Raw genomic sequence first — 17591 nt, 5'->3', positions numbered from 1 at the left:
CTTCAGCCTTGATTCTTTGTTCTCCTTTCTCCTCTATGAGAAAGGGGAGTCTGAACAAACTAGATTTATCAGTGGTTCCCTGAGCATATGGTTAGTGTCAGTGCTGGCACCTGTCTAGTAGTAAACTGTACACTGGACTTTGAGCCTGTTACAGGGAGTGAGCAAAGTATGAAAATCCGGCTTTGTGCTTTCACTTTGACAAGTGTATTTTTTGTTTCTTGAGACTATACATTTACTAACTTAATGCTAACAAATGGGAAAAGTTTCAAGATAAAATCACAGACAGACAAAATTATAAGGAAGCTTAAAGGCCATCTAGTCTGACCTGTATCTGGGCCAGAATCTGATCTAAAGCCTCCTAGACAGGTGGTCATTCAAATTCTACTTGAATACCCACCAACTCCTGAAACAGTCCATTCCACTTTCAGATAGCTCTAGTTCTCTGGAGTTTATTCCATGATCTGTGACCTCTACTTACTCCTCTTATTAGTGTCCTCTAGGGTCACGAAGAATAAGAACACTTCATCTTCTATTTGGCAACCCTTCTAATACCTGAAAACCTCTCTCACCACATCGCCCCTAAGTCTTCTCTTCTCTGGGCTAACTATCCTTAGTTCTTCCTAACTGAGCTGTCCCAAAGTGGACTGGGCCACCTATGTAGGTATTGGTTTCCCCTTCCTTGGAGGCCTTCAAATAGAGGTGGGATGATCACGTCAGTATGTTAGAGTGGGAAAGTGTCCTCTCCCTAGGAGATACTCTACTTGGCCATTTTCTCACCTAAAATGTGATGCCCAGAATCTAATACTTCAGATGTGGTCCGAGCAAGACAGAGTAGCTGACAGGGCAAGCCAGTGGAATTAATACCTTCCTTGTTCTGGACACTATGCCCTTCTTGCCATAACCCAAGTTCACATTAGCTTTTCTTTGGCTGTAATGTCATACTCTTGACCCATATTAAGCCTTTAGTCCACTAAAACTCCCAGATCTTTTTCATACACTCTTGTTTAGCTGTGACTCCCTAATCTTGTCCTTGTAAAATTGATTTTTCCTTACAAGTGTCACACTTTATTCCTATTAAATTTTATTTTACTGGACCAGTTTGGGCCCATTATTCTAGTTTGTTGGATCTTTTTGGATATCGATTGTCATTTCAAATATTGCTATCATTTCTACCTTCCTGTTATTTACAAGTTTGATAAATGCGACATCTACAATTAATTTGCTTAGAAATCTGGCATACTGAACAACTACTGAACTAGACTTCTGGATGCACTGTCCCCTGGGCACCCCATTTTTTATAATGGGCTTTTCTTACCCTTTGTTAGCTACAAAATCAAGAACTTGAACACAGAATACTATAATTTTTCTCTACTACGTTAGAGCTGCACTGTGATATAGTAGTAAGAGTGAAGGATTTAGAGCTGGAAGTATGAGGTTCAAGTCCTGCTTCTGCCATTTATGATTTGCATGACTTTGGGCAATAAATTTAATCTCAGTTCCTCTTCTGTGAAATGAGAGTTGGACTACATTAACATCAAAGTCCCTTCTAGATATAAATCAATGATCCCATGAAACTGTTCTGAGCATATATTTTGAGATGTTCCCTCTTTGTAGAAAGCATGCAATGTCATATTGCATCTCATTTTTCTTTTACCTTTCAGAAAGTGGCATGATGCCTATGGGTTCTTTCCCACATACATGCATGTTTGAGACACATGACTGCAAAGGAAAGAAGCAGCACAGTTTTCTGAAAGGTAAAAACTATTGGAGTTTCAATGCAGATTTAATTTTGTTCTATTTCAGGCACTTTAGATGAAGATTTTCCTTTCGTTTATGGGTTACACTAGATAGCCACTTGCAGCTCTCAAAGTCTATGATTCTGTAACTTCTGTGGCTTTAGTCTCTCTTTGGACTTGCTCCAGTGATCACCTGGAAGCTTACCAACTTCCTCCTTCACACCCAGAGCTTTTAATTTTCATCTAACAAATTTCAAGTCATGGAAGCCCCCAGTGACAATGTGGTTTCTCTTCTCCTTTAGATATTCTGCCAAACAGCATAAACAAGAGCATGAAAATATTTTTAGTACCTGCCATAAATGTAGCACCTGCTTTGGTTTCTATAGTCTAAGAACTATGACAGGATGCACCTGTTATAATGCTTCAAGTAATATCAGTGCTTCTTTACCCACTGAATGTTTCCTAATATTCTGATACTTCTTGGTTGATTCCATCTGTAGGAAGTAGGAACAGTCATTTTTCCAGTCATCTTCATCTGCCCCATATCATGTTCTATTGGGATTGTAAAATCATAGATTTATGAGAAGAGACATAAAATGATCATATTAGAACCAAAGCCTCTACTTTTATAGTTGAGGAAACATAAGCCTAGAGAGGCCAGTGACTTGCTCAAAGACATACAGCTAGTAAGTTGGAAAATTCAGGATTTAAACCCAGATCCTCTGTCTCAAAATCTAATGTTGTTGGGATTTTGTTTTTGTTTTTGTTTTTTCCACTGCACTATAATGCCTCTAGGAAGACCACCATAAAACCTGGAACTCCAGACCACTCCTAACTCTCTTAATGGCTTTGTGTTGTTTTATTTTTTTGAGGAAACACAGATCCTTTGAAAAGTTATGAATAGCACCAGATACAGTCTTACACTAAGGTGATATCACGGTTTTGAAAGCAAACTACTGTTTTGTTTATCTGTAATATAAACATATGGTGGACATTTAATAAATGCTGATTGAGTGAATTTGACTGTAATCATAGCATAGTGTAATTCTGAGGTACTTTGATATGTTTGAGCAGTTGTGGTCAATGATGTCCTCTGAAATCAGACAAATGAGATTTCTTTGCCTTCCAATTTTTAAAAATCTTATTTCATTATGAAATTAATAATTAACAAATACAAGCTTTTCAAGATACAAAAAAAAACAGAAAATAGGATTGAACAAGAAACTATCAAGTTTAATGTAGTTTTTAAAAAGAAATACATATATGAAGTATTATTTAACAAAACTGCTCTATTTGTATGCCCCCTTTTTTTCTTTTCTCCTATGTGCATAAAAATGATTTACTGATGCTCCTCTTTTTATTTCTGTCATTATCCCTAGCATATCTTCTCTACCACATTTTTTTTAAACAAAAACAAAAAAGTTAAGTCAAGTAAAACAAATCAATGCTTTGGTCATACCTAAGAATGTATATCTCATTCCTCACTTCTTCTAGTCCATTATTTCTCTGCCAACAGCTGTGAGATTTTTTTCATCATCAGTCTTTGAAGTCATGATAGGTCATTACTTTGGGCATACTTTTGAGGTCTTTCATAATATATCCTAACGTTATTCTTTGGTCACTGCATAAATTATTTGCCTGGTTCTGTTCATTTCACTCTCTATCAGTTCATATAAATCTTGTTATATTAAAATATCTCTGAATCTGTCACATACATCATCATAATAAAATTGCATTCCATTCACACACCATAATTTGTTCAACCATTCTTCAACTGATGGATACCTATTTAGTCTCCAGTTTTTGCAATAACAAAAAGTGCTGCTATAAATATTCTTGTAGATACTCCCTCTGTTCTTGTCCTCTTTGTGATATGTGCCTAATAGTAGTATCACTGGGTCAAAAGGCACATCTGGTTTGGTGTTTGGAGTTTGGTGACTTTTGGACTATAATTCCATATTGTTTTCTATAATGGCTGAACCAATTCACATCTCCACCAAAATGCTACCTTACTATTTTCTAGGTTTCCTCTTTCTGTATATGGCTTTATCTCCTAAGAAGATTGAGGACACCCACCATGATCATCTAGCTCACCTCAAAATCTCTTTGTTTTCATTTGTCCTCTTCTCCTTTTCTTTAACATCAGAGGACAAGGAGGCTGTCCTCCCTTCCAAGGCTAAATCTTTCGCCTGTGGAAGATACGTACTTCATAATAACCTGGAAAGACCTACATGATATGATGCTGAGTGAGAGAAGAAGAACTAGGAGAACATTGTATACAGCCACAGACATACTGATTCTGTGATGACTAACTTTGATAGACTTGGCTCTCCTCAGCAATACAAGGCTCAAAGACAGCTCCAAAGGACTCATGATGGAGAGAGCTAGCTACATCCAGAGAAAGAACTGTGGAGTCTGAAGGCAGACTGAGGCAAACTATTTGCTCTCTTTTTTTTTTCTCTTCTTTTTTGGTTTTGTTTCTTCTCTCTCATGATTCATTCCATTGGTCATAATTCTTTGCAACTTGACTATTGTGTAATTAAGTTTAATGCGAAGGCTTATGTAGAATCTATATTGGACTGCATGCCATTTTGGGGGGGAGGGGAGAGGAGTGGGAAGGGAAGAAAATTTGAAACTCAAAAACATGTAGAACTAAGTGTTGTAAACTAAAAATAAAAAATCTAATTAAAAAATCTTTGTGCCCTTCATCTCATACTGTCCTGTCTTATGTGGTACTTTTCTCCATTTGTTGACACCTTTTCCTCCTCTCAATCCACTCTCCCCCCTCTCATTTTCAATCTTTTCTTCTCCTAGCTCCTTCTCCTTTGCCTACAAAAAGCTCAGGTCTCCCTTATCTTAAAAAAAAGGGAAAAAATCCTTCTCCTGACCCTGCTCTCTCCTTACACTATCCTACACTGCTAAACTTTTAGAGTTGTCTATATTTGCTTCTAATTCCTCATCATCCAAGTCACTTCTTAACCTCTTATAATAAAGTTTCTGTACCTACTACTCCACTGAAATTGCTCCCTCTAAGATCACAAGCAACTTCTTAATTACCAGGTTAAATGTCCTTTTCTAAATCTTCATCTGCCTTGATCTTTTTTTGCAGTTTTTGACATTTGACCAATCGTTCCTTGCTACTACTCTCTTGGCTTTAGTGACACTGATCTCTCCTATTTTTTCTACCTATCTCATCTTTCTTTTCTTTTTTTTTTAGTAAAATTCTATTGATGTGGTTTTAATATCATCATAATTTTTTCTCAGTATTCTTTCCTGTCCCCTTCCCAGAGTTAGTCATTCATTAAGCATTTATTAAGTGTCTACTGTGTGCCAGGCACTGTGCTAAGTGCTATGGATACAAAGAAAAACAATTCAATAAGGGAAACAAAATGCAAACAACTATGAACAAAGAATTTATTCAGGATAAACTGGAGATAATATCAGTGGGAAGGCACTAGCATTATTGGGGAATGGAAAAGGTTTGTTGCAGAAGGTGGAATTTTAGATGAGAATTGAAAGAAGCCAGGGAAGTGAGAAAGCGGAGTTGAGGAGGGAGAGCATTCCAATCATGGGAGACAGCTAGTGAAAATAGTGGGAATCAGTAGATGGAGTGTCTTGTGTGAGAAGGCCAATGTTACTGAGTATGTAAAGGGGAATTAAGTGTAAAAGGACTAGAAAGGTGGGAGGGGGCCAGGTTACAAAACACTTTAAAAACTAGACAGATTTGATATTTAATCTTAGAAGTAATAGGGATTTATTGGAGCTCATTGAGTAAGGAGGTGACATGGAAACATATAAATAACTGACCATGCAGAAGTTATGTATAGTAACTCAAGGTAATGAATACAAAAGGCATTAGCAGTTGGAGGTACTAGGAAAGACATCCTGTAGAAGGTAGGATTTCAGGCAGGTTGGTAAGCAAAAAGCATTTATTAAGAGCTTCTAGGTATTGTGCTAAGCATTGGGGATGCAAATAAAAACAAAAAGACAGTCCCTGCCTCAAGGAGCTTACATTCTAATGGGGGAAGACAACACCTAAAAGGGGCCTGAACAAAGGGAAGGAAGGAAAGAAGGTACCCTTATCCTGTCAGAGCACCAAAGTCTAGAAAGACAAAAGAAGAGGAGAAGAAGGAAGAGAAGAAGGAGGAGGAGGAGAATGAAGTGTGACTGACTTGAGTTCCCAAAAGGAGCTCACTAGTGGAAGAAAGAGAATGGAATGGAGGAGTTCTGAAGTGGAAAGGCCCAGGAGATGAGTTAGAAGTTCAAGGGTGAGAAGGCAGCTGAGTCTTTGTGGCAAAGTCTATAAGAGTTAGAAGTACAGCCAGGAAGGGAATGAAGCATGGCTGGTCTGGGTCCATTTTCAAAATGGAGGCCCCTAGAAGGAACTCATCAGTGGGAGAAGAAAGCTAGCATAGTAGACTATTTGAGCTGTACCTTGGATGAAGCCAAGGAAACAAAGGTGTAGGGGCAGCCAGTGAAAAGGAATGGAGTTGGGTATCACGTGGAAGGAACTGCAAACAGGCCAGTATAGCTGGATAGTAAAGAGTGTGGAGGAAAGTAAGGTGTAAGAAGCCTGGAGAGAGCTTTAAATGACAAGGGAGTTTATATTTGATTGTAGAGGTGATCAGGAATCATTTGGAGCTCATAGAACAGGACTGTGTATAACAAGATAAATATCTACCCTTCCCAACATTGTTTAAGCAAAATTTTTCCCTAAAAGGAGTCAAAGCCAGGATTTACCCCAGGGACAGGGCAAGGCTCAAGCTATGCCTCTCCTGACCAGCTTTCTGGTGCCCTCTGCCTGTGTTGGTGTGGCAACCAAAGATCCCATCTATATGAGACAGTGCCCTTCAGACTTGGAGGATATTTGAAGGCCATGTGAGTCATCCTGCTAATTAGACATATTTCCATGGGGGAACCCCATCTACCCTAGCTAAGAGTTTGGATATCTTTGCTAGGCTAGATCTAAGTAAACCTCCTTTTGTTGGCTGTTCAATGACCTATGAGTGCTTCATTTCTTCTCAACAAACAGGTACCAGCTGAAGTAAGATAGGAGAACTAGGAGAGTGCAGTGTCACAAAGACCTAGAGAAGAGCCAATATCCAGAAGAAGGTGGTTGACAGTGTCAGGTCAAGGATGATGATGACTGAAGCAAGGTTATTAGATTTGGCAGTTAGGGGGTCATTGCTAACCCTGGAGAGGGTAATTTCAGTTGAATGATGAGGTTGGAATCCAGGTTGAAGGGTGAAAGCAGAGTACAGGATCAAGTGAATGAGTAGCAAGTAGAAGCATCCATCGTAAACTGCTTTCTCAAGGATTTTAGCTATTGGGAGGAAAAATATAAGATAATTACAAACTGGGATGTTCAGATCAAGTAAGAGTTTCTTAAGAATGAGAGAGACATAGGTGTATTTGTAGGAAGTAGGGAAGGAGTTATTAGATAGTGAGAGGTTGAAGAGTAGAGCAAAAATAAGAATGATCATTGGGACAATTTGCTGGAAGAGATGGGATCCCTTGCCTTGGCAAGGAAAAGAATGATCTCTTAGTCTAAGTAAGGCAAAAATGAAGGAGGGGATAATATATTAGAAGAAAATATATGAATCACATGAGAAGAGGAGAAAGGGGATCTGCTAACAAATGACCTCAATTTTTTTTCAGTGAAGTATGAGGCAAGTTCTGTGCCTAAGAAGGTAGGGGGAGAGAATCTGCTACCATAGGCTTGTAGAGAAAAGAGAAGGTTTGGAAGCGCTTCTAGGAAGTGTGGAATAGTGAACTGAGGAAGGAAGAATAGAATGCCTGCCTAGTTGCAGCTGAGGGCTCAGTTCAGTTTAGATCACATAGATTCGTAGTAGGCCCAGTCAACATAATTTCATGGTTTCCTCCAGCTCCATGCAATAGTATGCAAATAGGAGAGAAGTAGGCAGGGGTGGGAATAATCCAGAATTAGGGTCTAACAAGATGTGATTTGAGGACAAGAGAGCAAGGGAATCAAGGGTGGAAAATATTCTTGAGTTGAATTGGCTTCCCAAGGAGTAGAGATAAAGAAGAGAGGAGAATGCCTGTGAAAGGCAGAAGGTAAAGAACTAGGAGCAGATGAAATGGAGATCATGATGAGGATAATGAACAGACAGGAGTTGTAAGGGTTAGGGAAAAAAGATTGATGAAAGATTAAGATAAGATAAAGGAATTTCAGAGTTTAAGAACATGGAAACATAACACTTCTGATGATTGGAAGATAAAGGGTATGACAATCTGTGTGTAGCTGAGGTGGAGTGGAGGAGATCAGTGGAACCGGGTAGATTGAGAAACTGGGAAATTAGGGTATTTGAGAGTATACATGTTGAATTCATCTGGTATAAGGGCAAGAGATGGGTAGGAAAGAGTGTGAGCCAGGCACTCAACTCACTGTGGAAGGAAGGAGAATGTGCTGGGGTTTGATAGATAATAGCCACCTGGATCTGGATTGGGTGATAATTTGTTATAGCATAAACTTAAATGGCAGAGACGTTGCTTAGTGAAAGCGGTCAAAGGAGGGTACAGAAGTGGCAAGGGGGAGCAAGGAGTTGAGTTGATGGAAATGGGAGAAAACATAGCTAGTACTATAGGGAAGTGGTGTTATCAGGAAGGACACATGTCTCAGTGAGAGTCAGAAGATAGGAATGATAAAGAAAGAGGTTTAATATGAAAGGAATTTTATTAATTATGGGACAGGTATTCCAGAAGATGTAATGTAAAGGGTAGGCAAATCTGAAGGACTCTGGGTATGAGAAAAAAGTTGAGAAGGACAGGCATAAGGGAGCATCAAGTCTAAGATGAGAAATGGTTTTATACATCAGCAGGATCATTTGAATGGGGTTAAATATAAGGGGATAGGAGTATGCAAACCAAGAAGTACTGAGTCCAGGCAGAGTATCCAGTGATTGAAGAGTTTATTGAAGGACACATGAGATTACATTGCTTAGTCTTCCCTTGAGACTTAGCCTATTTGAAGGTGGAGATGCTATATCTTATGAGATTCAAGGAGTGTTATTTCACAATAAATAGGGGCAGGCTGAGGTATCCTGTCTAGGGTGCCTTGTTTTTTTCCAGAGAAGGCCAGGAAGATGGAAGAAATCTTGTCTAAAGGGAACTAGAAAAAATCCCAGGATAGCTCCCAACTGGGATGGGAGATGGGCAGTGACTCCTCTCTCCTACTCCATACTTATAGTGTAAGAGAAGGCCTAGAAAACTATCAGAGGTGCCAGTGACCTCCCATTCCCATTCACCCATCCCCATACTGCTAGAAGTAGTTTCAACTCAGGTTTTGATATGAGGAAGCCAGGGCACTGATATGCCTGGGCTCTAAGCTGTTGCAAGAATACAGATGAAGAACTTCAGTTATGCAGGTATCTGCTGGAGCACTCTATCTGCCTGCCTGGCCGTCTGACTGTCTCTGCCTTAAGCAAAGCAGCTAACAATTTCTTGAACTGCCTTTATGATTTCTTCCTCCAAGTGATGGAGTGAGCCAACAAAGAGAAATTCTATTCTGGATCTAATTTCACTAACAGTGAAGATAATGATTGCTAGGGTGAAAATAATGGGAACCTTAGGGAGAAGAGACCACTACCTCTTAGAATTTGTAACAAACAACAAGAAGAGAGTCAGGCACTGTATAACATGTATCCTAGATTTGGGGAGAGCAGATTTCAAAGGGTTGAGAACATCCCATGGAATAAAATTCTACAGGGAAATTTAGGATACTATCAAGAATGAAATTCTGAAAGCGCAAATGGAAAAAAAAAATCTGATGAGAAAGAAAAATAGTCGTTGTCTAAAGAGACTGCAAGGGGAGATAACATAGTAAGTATAAAACCATGGTTAAAATGTGGAAGAAGAATATCAGGAGTGCTAAAAGGCAGAAGTAGAGGAGAGATAAGGATAACGAATAGGTCTATGTGTTTTTGCAGCTATATTACAGGATAAAAGAAGTATCAGAGTAGAAAAGGATTTGTGCCCAAGGTAGATAGGATGATAACTACCAACAGAAAGAAGGCAGAGGTGCTCAATTTTGCTTCTATTGTCTCTGCCAAGGAGAAACATTTTTGAAGTGAAATGATAGAATAAAAATAGCTAATTTGGTGTTGAAAAGATAAATTAGGGGGCAAAAGGAGAATTCTGATGCCATTGAAGAATTCAAGTCACATGACTGAGATGAACTATATCCTCAGGTATTGAAAGAATCGACAGGTGGTGACGGCCAACCCACTGTCAGTAATATTGAAAAGACTGTAGAATATAGTAATGGGACCATGTGACTGGAAGAGGTCAAATGTTGTTGATTTTGAAAAAGAGAAAAGAATAGTTTGCAAACCATAGGCCAGGTATTTCACTGCACTTCCTGGGAAAATCTTAGAATGGATTGTTAAAAAGATGGTTAGTGAACCTCTTCCAAAGGAAATAATGGTCACAAAAAGCTCCCATGGCTTCAACAAGAACAGATCATGGCAAATAACCTTACTTTTTTTGGGGGGGGAGGGCAGTTACTAAACTTGGAGATCAGTGTTTGATAAAGTACCTCATGCTAGTCTTAGGGAAAGAATGGAAAAATTGTGGGCTAGACAGTAGTGCAGTAAGATCAACTCAGATCTTTTTGAATGACTAGACTCAAAATGTAGTCTTCAGAGCAGTTCACTGTCAAATTAATGTGAGGTTTCCAGTGGTGTCCTTAACAAAAATTAGAAATCAGGAAGTTTAGCAGGAAGATGATGAGGTCAGTTTTGGATATGTGATAAAGCTAATACTCTACTTCAATTTTAATTTTAGGTTCACTGTACATAATATTATGAGCTCTGCTTTTGAAACCAAGTGTATGGCTATCTCATGCTTCTACAATTCAGAAATGGTGAAAAGGTATTGTTAAATAAAGTTCAAATTCTAATTCGAACTGGGCATGAGTGGAATAAATGCTTTAAGAGCTAGTGTCCTAAGTCTGAACACTGGGTTGGATGTATAGTGGACTTTTAAAGTTAAAGATTTAGGGTACTTGGGAAGTAAAGTCTTCCCATTTAACTGTCAGTTTTAGCAGTACTTTAAAATATTCTAATGTGGTTTGGTTTTTAGTGATAGAGTAACTAGTAATTACAGTTATATGATAATATTGTTCTGAGGATATGCGCACAACTTAGGGAACTTTTAGTAGTATTAACTAGTGAAAGTGGCAATGATAAGTCCTAGCAACAGACTAGATATGTGGAATAAATTCTAGAGAGGAGTTTGTTGTTGTTTGGTCATTCAGTCATGTCTGACTACCTTTCTTGGCAAAGATATTGGAGTGGTTTGCTATTTCCTTCTCCACTGTGTTCCTATTTTACAGATGAGGAACTAAAGCAAAGAGGAGTTAAGGGACTTTCCCAGGGTCACACAGCTAGTAAGTATATGAGAACCATATTTGAACTCAGATCTCAGCATGTCTTGCATGAAGAACCAGCAAAGAAGACTGAGAAGAAACAATCATACAGGTAGGAGGAGAACCAAGAGAAAGAAAAATCATGAAAACCTATAAGATAGAATATCTAGAAGAAGAAGGTAATCAACAGTGTAAAGGCTACAGAGAGGTCAAAGTGGATCAGGACTGAGAAAAAGCTATTAGATCTGACAAGACATTATTGGTAACTTTGGAGAGAATACTTTCAGTGGAATGATGCAGTCAGAAGGCAAAGGATTTAAAATCTAGTGGGAAGAGAGTGTACGAAGTCAGCCAATATGACAGAGCCAGTCTGAGTGACCTCTATGTTTTAACCTTGTTCGGCCTTTGGGCACAGTTTGAAAACTGCTAAAGGTGATGTCTGTCCTTGGAAAAAATTGAGGGGATGACCTTGCAGAGGCAAAGAAAGGATCCTCTTGACCCATTGTGCTATTTCCTTTCTGAACAGGAAATTTTCCCACCTGGCAAATTATGAGCCTGGCTATGGTACCCTGTGAATAATGTAGAACTTTCCTTTGTGATTGGCTATTAACTATGACTCTTGTCTGGAATCAAACAGTGCCAAAGGATTTTTTTCCCTCTCTTATGGCTTATGTCAGATTTGACTGGGCCCTTGAGGAGAAAGTCTTGATATTGTCAAAAGCGTGTCTCTCCTTTTCCTTTCATAGCAAATTTCTATAAACAAGGGAGGTGAACAGTAGAAGTTTGCTGTTGTTGTAGTAATACTAAATCTGTTAATAGATCTGTTAATAGTTAATAGGCCTGAGTTACTGTAGTATAATATAAGTATGAAAGATCTTACTATTTTAATATGAAATTGTGGTCAACTCCATATCCTAAGCAACTAAATAAATGAGTTCTTCTTAGGCTTGCCATCCCCTTGCTAATAATTCTATATTCATGTATAAGATTAAGTTCATGATTAGGTTCTTTCAGGATGAAATGAGGAACACACACTCAAAAGAGAGGGATAAAATAAAGATGTAAGAGCTTTTTAAATTAAATGGAACAGCAAACTTTGGAAAAATAAGATAAGACTTTTAGGAACCTAAGGATAGGATAAATATAAATTATTGACTTCCAGATGTTTCTAATGGAATACAGGCTTTGAGTATGTTTCAGTAAAATGTTCTAAAATTGGACTAAGGATTGTGCATATAAAATTGCATTAATAATTGTTTAAAAATTGAAATCATTTCCCTATTTTGAAGTCTCTGTTCAATAATATTAAGGGACAGAAGGGCTTATTTTCCAAATCAGGTCATCATGGATCCTTTTAAAATTTTTCCTTCTGCTGTTGATAACATGAATATCAGATACAGCATTTGGGTAAAGATAGAAAGAATAAGTGCTACGTAAAAACTAAAGTTACAGGTGAATTATGAAGTCCTAATTTGGTATTCTCATAGCTCTGTTGTTCATAAGATTAGATCTGTAAGATTTAAATGGGGTTTTACCACATGAGCTAATTACTAGAAGGCCAATCTGATTAGATTTTGGCATGTTTTACTAAATAACACTAAGTCTTATCACTAGCAAGCTTTAATAGCATTACCTAGAGAATCTCCATGACTTGGAACCCAGAGGTAGTCAAGGAAAATACCTCCACAAACCTGCCCTGATTCACATACAACTGTTTGAGAGATGCACAGGAGGTACTTGCCAGACTCCTGAAGACCATAGATGCTGATAAAGAACTTAATACCCTTAAAGCTACAGCTAGATTGGGTTTCTTTATTCACCCTATTGTAATCTTGCTTGTTGCATCATGGACTGATACTGATTTGAGAACTGAGCACCATGTACTGCTATTTTGGTCATTGTTTGCCATGGTGTTTATGCAGAGGCCCATCATGTGGTCTCTAGCTAACTTTCTTGTCAACAATTAATTCCTTATGGAAAAAAAAAATTGTGACGAAAGGCATAGAGGAAGTGGGTAGCCCTACCCCTTGAACATTAACTTCCAGAGTCTATGGGCTACAGATGTGTTTTGGCGTACTGAGACCAATTGAGCGATTGGGTAGGGGCTTTTCCTGCCAACCAGTCATACCAAGGTTACTGAGTGGACAATCTTAGATACATAACTCTCATATGTTGCCTACTCTGACTGACCTCAGCCCAGCAGAGGAAGCAACCCCTGATTGGTCCCTGGATCCGTTACCCTAAAACCAATCAGTGGTCTTTGGCCACTTGTTTGTTTGAATACCTAAGTCCAGTTGAATTGCTGCACCATAAGTTAGCACCAAATGGGGGATTATACAAAGTTAGCCACTAGGACAGTCAGTCTGAGTGACCCCCATATTTTTTAATCTTGTTTCACCTTTGGGTATGGTACTCAGCTAGCCTTCAAAAGAGGGCACAGTCCCCTTAGGACTAATACCATCTCCTGTAGACTATTTCCATCATGTGAGAGCTCCCATCTCCCAGTGATACTGTAATGGGAAGGAGTTGAGGTGATACTAATCCCACATCATTGAGAGGTCTACCAATGAGGACCGTCTTACCCTTATAGGCAAATTGTTTTGTTGTTGTTGTTGTTCAAGTCATTTCAGTCTGTCTGACTATTCATTATCCCATTTGGAGTTTTCTTGACAAAGATACTGGAATGTTTTGCCATTTCCTGCTCCAGCTCATTTTACAGATGAGAAAACTGAGGCAAATAGGGTTAAGTGACTTGCCCAGGGTCACACAACAAATAAGTGTCTGGGGCCACAGTTGAACTCAGGATGAAGAGTCTTCCTGACTTCAGGCCCAGCACTCTATTCACTGTACCACCTAGCTGCCCTATGTAAATTGTTTTACTCCCATCTATAAAAGCAGTTTGAGCTCCAAAGGCTGCCCACACTCCCAACTGCTTGATGCTTTGGTATGCTAGTCAACTTTTGTTTTATTTCCTGCACTTGCCTTTAATTGACATGGGTAAGGCCCGAAGCAAGATTTTCTTTTAACAAGAAGTAGAGATAACTATTGTAGAGGGCTTTCTTAAGGAGTTTGGCCAAGAAGGGGAGAAATATAGGATGTTAGCTAGGAAGGATTCAGTGATCAAATATGGCTTTGTTTGTTTTTGAAGGGTATGTAAGATATGGGTGTATTTGAAGGCATCATAAAGCAGCTAATAGAGACTGAAGATTAAAGAGAGTATGGGAAGGATGGAGAGGGCAATTTGCTAGAGAAAATAGGAGGGGGTGGGATCAAAGATGCTCATAGAGGGGTTTGCCTTCGCAAAGAGAAAGTCCACCTTTTTATCAGAGACAGGCATGGATAGCAAGGGAAGATGTCCATAAACAAGTGCATCCCTTCAGTAGAACACTGAATACAATAAGTTGTATTTTCTTGGCTAGATACAGTCTTTATTTTATTCATTCATTCATTCATAGGGAGAATGGATCTCTCTGTCCAATCCAAGGTAGAGGTACAGTGTGGCAGACACCACTGCTGATCAGCATAGAAACTGACTTGCTTTCTGACAGGGGCAGGGGCGGGGGTGATTCACTCCACCTTCGCAGCTTCTTGGCACCTTCTTCCTCCCACCCCTCCCCCAGGGTCTCCCTATGTTGGTGCTAGACAGTATGGATACATGACTGGCTCAGGCCTGAAAACTGCTGAATTCAGCCTCCCATAGTATCAGGGATTACAGGTTTCTGGCACTATGCCCATTGGCCAGATTCAACTTGACAACTCACATGATCTTAGAGTCAGAAAGGGCTTCAGGGATTAGTCCAAGTCCCAACCCCCTCCCTCTTGTTGGTACAGCCTTAAAAAAATAGGGAAGTCAGAAAAAAACTGGTGCAGGGGTGAGACTGGGATGGTAGGAGCTGAGTGAGGATGATGACTTCAATGTGCAACATTCAGTTCAATTCAACAGATATTTATGAAGCGCCCAATATTTTCCAGGCATTGTTCGGCACTTTTGAAAGACAAGAAATGAAACAGTTTCCACTTGCAAGGATCCTTAGGGGAAGTATGGGTGGGTACAGTACATACAAATACAAGTAGATAAAAATATATACAAGTAAATACAAAGTAATTTCAGAGCCAGGGAGAAAGCACTAACAAATGGGGAGGGGGTGGGGAGGAGAGATCAGGAGAAGCCCCATGTAGGAGATGTCCTTAAACAAGTCTGAATAGAGCCAGGAGTTTTAAGAGGCAGAAGGGAGGAGGAGAGAAGGAGACCATTCTAGGCATGGGAATAGCCTGTATGAAGAAGCCATGGAAATAGGTCACCATCATATTAAATGAATGAATGAATAAATAAAAACAATTAACTCTTACTGTGTATAAATCACTGTGCTAAGTGCTAGGGACAGATACAAATGAAAAAAAATTAAAACAGTCCTCCTTCTCAAGGAGCTAACCATTCCAATACCGGAGGCAACGCACACAGGTTTCAGCTACATCCTCAGACAAAAAGTCCCCAGTGGTTCTTATGATACAAATAACTAATGCCTTTTCTTTAATGACATTTCCACTAATAAAATAATTTTCTGATGTTTCTCCCTCAGGAAATATATCAGGCCAATTTATAAGCCAGTTTGGTTGAAATAGATTGTTTGTGATGTCAGAAGCATATTCAAGTAGTAGAGATGTCAAGTACTTAGTAATGTGGAATCAAACATCCAAATGGTTTTACAGATTTGGGAGTCTTCTACACAGAAGTGATAAATGAAACCATAGAACTGGATAAGTTTTCCGAGGAAAACATTTTATAAAGAAAAGAGGACCAAGAAGAGAAACTGGTTTGGCTTGACTGTTCACTAGATTGGGTCCCAGGGCACAGTTCTTTTGGGAAACTGCCCATCCACAGCAGGAATGACTGGGGCTTTAAAGGTGTTTTGCAGATTGAGGATGTCCTAAAAGCAGGTAAGAACTCTTGTGGCAGGCAGGTCTCCTACAGGCAGGGTCTCAAGTAGGACTTCAGTAACAGATGTCCCTGATCTGGGATTTGCCTTCTCTGGGCTCAGAGAACTTCTTGATGACATTCTGGTAAGACCCAGTGCCATTTTCCTGGGCACTCCACTCCACATTTTTGTGTAGGGTTTTGCAGAACAATATACTGATGGAACTCAAGAAGCTACCTTTACTTTCCCCCACCCTGTCCTTTTACCTCCCAATTAAAAATAAGATTAGGAAGATGACTCTACCAAAAGTTTCTTCACATTGTAAACTGGTTTCATCACATCTCTCAGCCTAAAGCTAGACAGTAAGAATTTGACTAACTCCAGCTCAAGCTCCACCCTGGATTCAGTGATCTAAATTTTGCTGAGGGGCATTTTTTCCCCTTTAGCCTGAATCAACAGCATTTTTGCAGCGTTCTAATCCTGGTATACAGGCAGTCTGATATATAGTGGAGAGATTAGTGGATGGGAAACAGGTAACCTGTTCCCATACTTGGGGGCAGGGCAGATAGGTGGTAAAATGGATGCAGGACTTTAGAGTCAGCTTAGGTTCACATCCAGCCTCAGACACTAACTTTCTGTGCAGTCCCCAGAAAGTCCTCATTCTTATAATGGGCATAATAGTAACACTTACCTCAAAGGGTTAAGATCAAATGAGTAAACTTATGCAAATACAAACTATCATCATCAAAGTCATGCTGTGTGACCTAGGGCAAGTTACTAAAGCTCTGTGTCAGCTTGTCTACAAAATCTGCATAATGATACCTCATCCCTTTACCTCACAGTTTGGCAAACCTTAAAGCACTCAATATGAGTTATGGTTATTAAGGTGGCACACTAGATAGAGCGCCCGGCCAGGAGTCAGGAAGACCTGAGTTCAAATGTGCCCTTAGAGGCTTACTAGCTGTGTGAGCCGGATCAAGTCACTTTACCTTGTTTGCCTCGGTTTCTTCATCTGTAAAATGTGTTGCAGAAGGAAAAGGCAAACCATTCCAGCATCTTTGCCAAGAAAACCCAATAAGGGGACACGAAGAGTCCGATACGACTTAAATGGCTGAACAACACCACAATTATTATTAGGCCCATACTGATATTTCTTTCACCTAGAGATCTGATTTACCGCCCTCCCTCCCACCTGACTTTGGATCCTAAAATCGAGGGTTATAATGGACGTTAGAGACTATCAGAACTTCTCGTAAGATAATTAGGGCCCAGTGACGTGCAAGGAACTTGTACAAGTAGCAAGCAAAAGATTGGAGAGTGGAGCCCAGATCCCCTGAGTCTTTCTACTACTAGAGTAAATTAACATATTAAAGCAGTTCCTGAAAACAAAAGCTAAAATGTAATTCACTGCTTCGGTCTGTGTGTTTTGAGGGGAGGAACCAACCTTTGATCCTTCCACCTTCGGCGACATTTCAAGATCTGTGATTTCATCAGTGTGCGCCACCCCTCCCCACTTTAGTAGACGCTCTTCATACATTGCAAAGTCTTCCTCCC

The sequence above is a fragment of the Trichosurus vulpecula genome, chromosome 1 (genome assembly GCF_011100635.1).
Source record: "Trichosurus vulpecula isolate mTriVul1 chromosome 1, mTriVul1.pri, whole genome shotgun sequence".
Taxonomy (NCBI): Eukaryota; Metazoa; Chordata; class Mammalia; order Diprotodontia; family Phalangeridae; genus Trichosurus; species Trichosurus vulpecula.
Note: the sequence above shows the minus strand (reverse complement) of the source record.